We start from the raw sequence: 7757 nt of genomic DNA on the forward strand, positions 1-7757 counted from the left end.
CTCTTGTTATGGCGCGTGGGCTCTAGGCATGCGGGCTTCAGTAGTTGTGGTGCACGGGCTCAGTAGTTGTGGCTCGCGGGCTCTAGAGCGCAGGCTCAGTAGTTGCGACACACGGGCTTAGTCACTTCGTGGCATGTTGGATCTTCCTGGACCAGGGCTCGAACCCGTGTCCCCTGCATTGGCAGGTGGATTCTTAACCACTGCATCACCCAGGAAGTCCAAGAGGATAATTTTAAAGCTACATATACTTGGATATTTATAATCACATATCACACGGGTCAAAGAAGAAATTGTACTGGAAACTAGAAAATATCTAGAACTGAATGATAATGAAAATACGAAGTATCAGAGCTTGTGAGGGTGCAACTAAGGTGGTCCTGAGGGGAAAATGCATAGCTTTAAGCTCTTGTATTAGCAAAGGTGAAAGGCTAAAAAGTAACTCAAGAAGTTAGAAAGTAAACAAGAAAGTAGAAGGAAAGAATTTCAAAAAGTTAAGAGCAGAAATTAATAAAATAGAACACCAAGCCAAGTCAAGAGGAACAACAGAATAAAACACTAGTTTTTTATATAAATATAAAGATGACATATATACATGCTGGATATGCCAAGATAGGGCTTGATCTCATGTGCTTAACTGTTAACGTTAACAGATAATTACTCTTGTTAAAGTTTGTATTTCTTCTTGTGTAATTTTATTCTAATAAATGTTATTGATTAAATAGAGAATTAAATGTGACTCAGTCTTTGCAAGTCTATCTTGTAAATGCATTTACAAATCAGAAAAAAATGAACACCTGGTTGTTTGAGAAAGATGAATAAAGCACACAACTCTCTAGCTAGATGAATAAAACAGACAACTCTCTGGAAAAAAGGAGAGAAGGCACAGATCATAAAAATGCAAGAGTTGTAAAGTAACTGACACAGTAGATAGGATATTGAAACAATAATAAGAGAGCTTTATGAACATCTTTATGCCAATACATTTGAAAACTTAAATAAAATGGATAATTTCATATAAAACTACGATTTACCATAGTTGACTCAGGAAGAAATGGGAAAACTGAGCAAACATGATTATTAATGAGACTGAAACAGTCATTAAAATCTACTGAGGAACCAACAAACAAGCACAATACACAGCTCACCACACACCCAGTAAATGGTTGTACGGGTGAGTTCCAACAAGCATTCAAGGAGCAGATCATCTCAATACTGTACAAACTGTGGCAGTAAATCCTCTCCAACTCATTTTATAAGGCTAGCATAACCTTGATGCCAAACCAGGCAAGGCTATTGAGAAAGGAAAATTACAGGCTAACTTCATTTATGAATAGACATGCAAAAATCCAAAATAAACTACTAGCAATCAGAAACAATAATGTATTAAAAAATACATTATGGCCAAGTTGCGTTTATCTCAGTAATAGAAATGTTTTAAGATAAGAAAAATCTACTAAGTCACCACTATAATAGAATAAAGGAGCAAAACTAGCACTTCTATTCAACCTTGTACTGTGGGTTCCAGTCAGTATAGTAATAAAAAGAAAATAAATGAAAAGTATCAAAGGTGAAGCAAAGATTATTAACAGATGACATGATTGTCTATGTAGAAAATACAAGAGAATATGCAAATAAGGTTTGAGGGTATAAGAGCAATATAAAAAAATCAACAGTGCAACAATTAGAGCTTACAGTAGCAACAAAAACTAAAAGACACCCAGGAATAAATCTAATAAAAGATGTGTTAAGGCCTCTATGTAGAAATCTTTATTGAATAACATTAAAGAAAACCTAAGGTAATGGAGGGACAAAAATATGTTCATGTATAGGAGAACTTAGTGAGTAATGGTGTCAAGTCTCCCTAAATTCACTTAGAGATTTAATTAAATTCTAATTAAAATTCTAAATAGGAACAAGAATAAAAAAGACAGTATTTAGCAGCACGAAATACCATACCAGATGTCAACACTTCTTATAAGCTATAGTAATTAAGCTATAGCAGAGAAAAAGAAATAGATCAGTGGAACACTATAGAGAGACCAGAAACAGACCCACACATAGATGGAAACTTGATACACAACAGTGCGGAAAGGAGGAATTATTTAACAGATGTTACCGGAACCATTGGTTATCCATATGGAAAAAAGTCAAATTAGATCCTGACTGCACATTGTATACAAAAACAAATTCAAAGTGGTTTTATGACCTAAATGTGACAAGTACTTGAAAACTTTTGGAAGATAATGCAAGCAAATATCTTTATAACCTTGTGGTAGGGAAGAATTTCTTAAACAAAATGCAAAGAGATAAACTGTAAGGAAAAGCTCGATAAATTTTACTACACAGAAATTTAAAAATTTGTGTGTAAAGAAATGAATCATGAACAAAATGAAAAATGAAAAAAAAAGCCACAGACTAGGAAAAATATTTGCAACATGCTTGCTCCTGCCTTAGACCCTTGGCACCTCATCTTCCTCTGCCTAGAACAATCTTCATCCAAATAGAGGTTTCATTCTCTACTTCAATTCAGTAATGCCTCTGTTCAAATGTCACCTCCTCAGAGAGGCCTTTCTGACCACCCTGTTGAAAATAACACCTCTGTCACTTCATCATCTTCCTCTGTTTTCTCTTCATAGCACTTATTACTCTCTGACATCCTATGTCTATTTGCTCACTTATTTATTACCCATCTCTCCACTCCTTGAGAGCAGGGACTTTGTTTTGCTGACTGTCATATTTCTCACACCTCGAACAATGTCTAGTGCATGGTATATACTAATATATACTTTTCAAGTGGATAATAAATTAATATAAATGATAAGGGATTAGTATTCAGAATATGTAAAGCACTATAGATCAACTAGAAAACTTTGAACAAATGGCTCAATAGGAAAATTGTTAAGGGCTCTGAACAGGCAGTTCACAGAAGAGGACAACTGAAGGGGCAATAAAAATATGGAAAGAGATTTAATATCATTTGCAATGAGGAAAATGCAAAGTTAAACGATAACTTCACACTCAAGAGACTGGCAGAAATGAAAAGTCTGATAATGCTGGTTGTCAGAAAGGACTTAAGGGAAAAGGAACTCTGTTCACAACCATCCTGGAGAAGAATTTGGGAATATCTAATAAAGATAAACATGCACTTACCTTAAGACCCAGAAATTCTACTCCCAGGCAGATATGCTAGAGATGCTTTTTCATATTTGAGTCAAGTGACTACACAAGAATGTTTACAGCAGCATTGTTTTAATAGCAAACCACTGGATATAAACCGAATGTATACCACCAGTAGAATAGACAAACCATGGTATAGTCATAAAATGGGATACTCTACAGCAATAAAAATTAACAAATTACAGCTGGCCCTCCATAACCACAGATTCTGCATCCGCAGATTCAACCAACCTCGGATTGAAAATATTCAGAACAAAATTTCAGAAGGTTCCCAAAAGCCAAACTTGAATCTGCTGCACACTAGCAAGTATTCGCATAGCACTTACATTGTATTTACAGTTATTTACATAGCAGTTACACTGCGTTAGGTATTACATACTTACATGATTTGAAGTACAGGGGAGGATAGTGTGGGTTATATGCAAATACTGCACCATTTTATATAAGGCACTTGAGCATCCATGGATTTTGATATATATGGGGGGTCCTGGAACCAATCCCCTGTGGATATGGAAGAACAACTGTATAACTACACACATCTTTGTGGATGAATCTCATAAACACACAGAGCAAAAGAAGCAAATTGCCGAGTACATGTTGTATAATTCCATTTATGTAAAGTTTCAAAATATGATAAACTGTGCCATATGTTGTCTATGTATAGATGGACATGTGGTCAAAGGGTAGTGGTTAACTCTGAAGTGGGAGGGAGTGGCATGGGATTAGAAGAGGGTACAACAGGGGGCTTCAGCTGTCTGTGTTTTTTCACTTTAAGAAGAAGCAAATACATTAAAATTTGACAGAGACGGGAGGGTAGTGATCATATCGTGACATGACATGAGTAGTAATTTCGTTATTCCCTTAGTGTGTGCTTGAAATGATTCATTTGAAGAAATTACCATTAGTTCAGTATCATCTGTGTTTGGGTATGTGCGAGTTAAATGCTTAACCAGTTTGGTAATGCTACTATTTTCCCACCCTCATGGCCTCCTCTTTCTGTTTATACTATCCCAGCTTTAGAGTTATTTGCTGAACAGGGATCACACAGTTCTTGAACTTGAAACTCAGCTTAATTTTGGACAGGAGTCAGCCAACTTTTTCTGTTAAGGCCTAGCTCGTAAATATTCTCCGTTTTGTGGGCCACATGTTCTTTGTTGCTTCTACTCAAGTCTGCCATGGTATCTGGAAAGCAATGTGGTGGGCAGAATTATAAGATGGCCCTCAAGCTTCCTGGCCCCTGATGTACATACACTTTATCCCAGTTGTTCAATTAAACACTAATCCAGGTGCTGCTGTGAAGGGATTCTGGAGATGTAATTCAGATCCCAAATCAGTTGACTTTAAGACTATCCCTGGTAGGCTTAACCTAATCAGATAAGAGGAGAGACTCAGCTGTGAGGGAGAGTCTCTTGCTGGCTTTGAAGATGGGAGATCCATGGGGCAAGGAATGTGGGTGACCTCAAGGAGCTGAGAGCAGCTCTGGGCTGATGGCCAATAAGAGAAAGGAGGCCTCGGTCTTACAGCTGTAAGGAACTGAATTCTGCCGACAACCTCGTGAGCCTGATAAAAGACTCTGAGCCTCACATGAGGCTGCCGCCCTAGCCAAAACCTTCATTTCAGCCTGGGGAGGCCGCGAACAGGGAACCAACTAAGTCCTGCCCAGACTTCTCACCTACAGAAACTGTGAGGTCATCAAATGGTGTTGTTTTAAGCCGTTAAGTTTGTGAGACTTTGTTATACAACGATAGAAAATGAATGCAAGGAGCCATAGACAATGGGTAAGTGAATGAGCAAGGGAGGCTGTGTTCCAATAAAACCTTACTTGTGGGCACTAAAATTTGAATTTCATGTAATTTTCATGTGTCACAAAATATTCTTCTTTTGATATTTTTCAACCGTTTACATATATGAAAACCATTCTTAGCTCATGGCCTATACAAAAACCAGTGGTGGGATGAGTTTTGGCCCGTCGGTTATACTTGGCAATCCCTGATCTGGGAATTGGTGCATTTCTTAATCAAACCATCTAAACTTTTGATAATTTTTCAGATCTCATTAGAATATGGAAATGAGTCTCTAAAACATTCTTTAAAATTTGAAATGTGTTACATCTTATTTTCTTCACATAGCATCATAAGCATCATAGCTTTTCTCAAACATATGATACATTTTAAAACAATTTTCTCTAATGGTCTAAGTCTCTTCTAAATATCAAATCTGAACTATAAAAGCATTTCATTTATACATCAATTTCTCACACTCGAATAGGTTCAAAGGGACATTGCCAACTATTTAATGAAAATATTGTAGCTATTTATTTATTTTATACCCCAAGGAAGCATTCTTTATTCTTTTGATTGTGTGATTCTAATTAGTTGATAAACATGCGCGGCCTTTCTTAAGACATGTTAATTAGTATGGACGTTGCTATAACAATCTTCTAGTAATTTACATTTTCTGAATATCTGGTATATCATGCATTTATTTTTAACATTTAATGAAATTACTAAATCAGGAATTTAGAATGCTGTGCTTAAGCTTTCTTTAATTAGAAATAGAGATATGAAAGCAGGCGGGACCCTTGGAAACAACGGTTTGATAGCACAAGATAGGCATGCTTTTGGGAAAACTTTCTGGATTAGTTTCCCAGGGCTGCCGCAACAAAGTACCACAAACTGGGTGGCTTAAGGCAACAGAAATTTATTCTCTTACAGTTGTGGAGGCTAGAAGTCTGAAATCAAGGTGTCAGCAGGGCCATGCTCCTTCTGAAACCTGTAAGGAAAAATCTTTCATTCCCTGTCTCCTAGCTTCTGTCTTTTGCTGACAATTGACGGCTGGTTGGTGTTCTTGGTTTATAGATGCATTATTCCAATCTCTGCCTCTATCACCACACGGCCGCCTTCTCCCTGTGCCTTTCTTTCTTTCTCTTTCTTTCTTTCTTTCTTTCTTTCTTTCTCTTTCTTTCTTTCTTTCTTCTTTCTTTCTCTCTCTCTCTTTCTTTCTTTCTTTTTTTGAAGTTCCCTCTCTCTCTTTTTTAAATAAAACATTTATTTATTTACTTAATTTTTTTGGCTGCGTTGGGTCTTAGTTGCAGCATGCAGGATCTTTCGTTGCGGTGCGCGGGCTTCTCTCTAGTTGTGGTGTGCGGGTTTTTTCTCTCTAGTTGTGGCGCGTGGGCTCCAGAGCCCGTGGGCTCTGTAGTTTGTGGCACACAGGCTTCTCTCTCGTTGAGGCGCGAGAGCTCAGTAGTTGTGGCTCACGGGCTTAGTTGCCCCGCATGTGGGATCTTAGTTCCCTGACCAGTTATCGAACCCGTGTCCCCTGCATTAGAGGGTGGATTCTTTACCACTGAACCACAAGGCAAGTCCCCCACCACCACATTTTTTTTTGATTAAACAAAAGCATGTGTTAAAACATCTTCTTGGAAATGTTAAAAATTAATGCACTCTAAACTTTATGGTTTCCTTGAGGTTATAATTTTTGGCTGCTCTTAGTACTATTTCACAGACCACCTTCCAGACACCCTGATATTTAACAATCGGTAGCTTTACTTTCAACTCAGCAACCTAAACCCAAGAAGCAGTGTGATTTTATATACGTTCTACTGTATTAATACAAAGTTCATTAAAGTCAATTAGAAAGTTTGTTTTATGAATAAAGAATAGGAAGTCAAAATCTGCAGGCTGCTATAAAAAAGAATGTTTCAAAATTGCTGTCAAATGCCCAAGAAGTCAGAAAAATAAGACTAAAGAATTTGTTAAAGGTTATTTTTTCCAGTGGGTGAAAATTTCAGGGTAGAAACGTTACTTCATGGTATAGATATATTGAGTTTAAAAGGTATATCAGGGCTTCCCTGGTGGCGCAGTGGTTGAGAGTCCGCCTGCCGATGCAGGGGACACGGGTTCGTGCCCCGGTCCGGGAAGATCCCACATGCCGCGGAGCGGCTGGGCCCGTGAGCCATGGCCGCTGAGCCTGCGCGTCCGGAGCCTGTGCTCCACAACGGGAGAGGCCACAACAGTGAGAGGCCCGCGTACCGCAAAAAACAAACAAACAAAAAGGTATATCAAGTTGTTTGATAAGTTTTAAAAGTATTTTTGGATCCCATTGACCTGCATGTTAACTTTGATGCTTAAGAAAGTTGTTTCTGGGTTAAGCACCTGCGATATTCAAGGTTGGCCCTAGGAAAAAAGTGGAAATCAGGCAAAGTTTATCTGAGGCTTTCTTCTGTTTCCTTCATTCCCCTCTTCCTCCTTAGCTACACTCTCCTCCAGAAGCAGCTGCTATTTCCTGAGTGCTTCCTGGGTGCTAGGCATTGTGCTAAGTCTTCTGTGGTACCGTTTCCTTTAATTCTTGTAACATAGCGGTAAGTGCTATGATGATCCCATTTAAAAATGAGGAAACTGAGCCTCAGAGAGGCTAATTAACTTGTCCAGAGTCTCACAGCTTGCAAGTGGCCAGGCTGAGATGCAAACACAGGCAGAGGCCACATTCTTAACTACTTTGCTACTCTGCACCTTCCTCCTGGCCATTGACCTCTCCCCACCACCATGCTTGCACAACCTTTAGACTTTGCCCAAGGA

The sequence above is a fragment of the Delphinapterus leucas genome, chromosome X, assembly GCF_059928025.1.
Source record: "Delphinapterus leucas isolate spDelLeu-1000000601 "Yukka" chromosome X, BTC_Dleu_Yukka2, whole genome shotgun sequence".
Classification (NCBI taxonomy): Eukaryota; Metazoa; Chordata; class Mammalia; order Artiodactyla; family Monodontidae; genus Delphinapterus; species Delphinapterus leucas.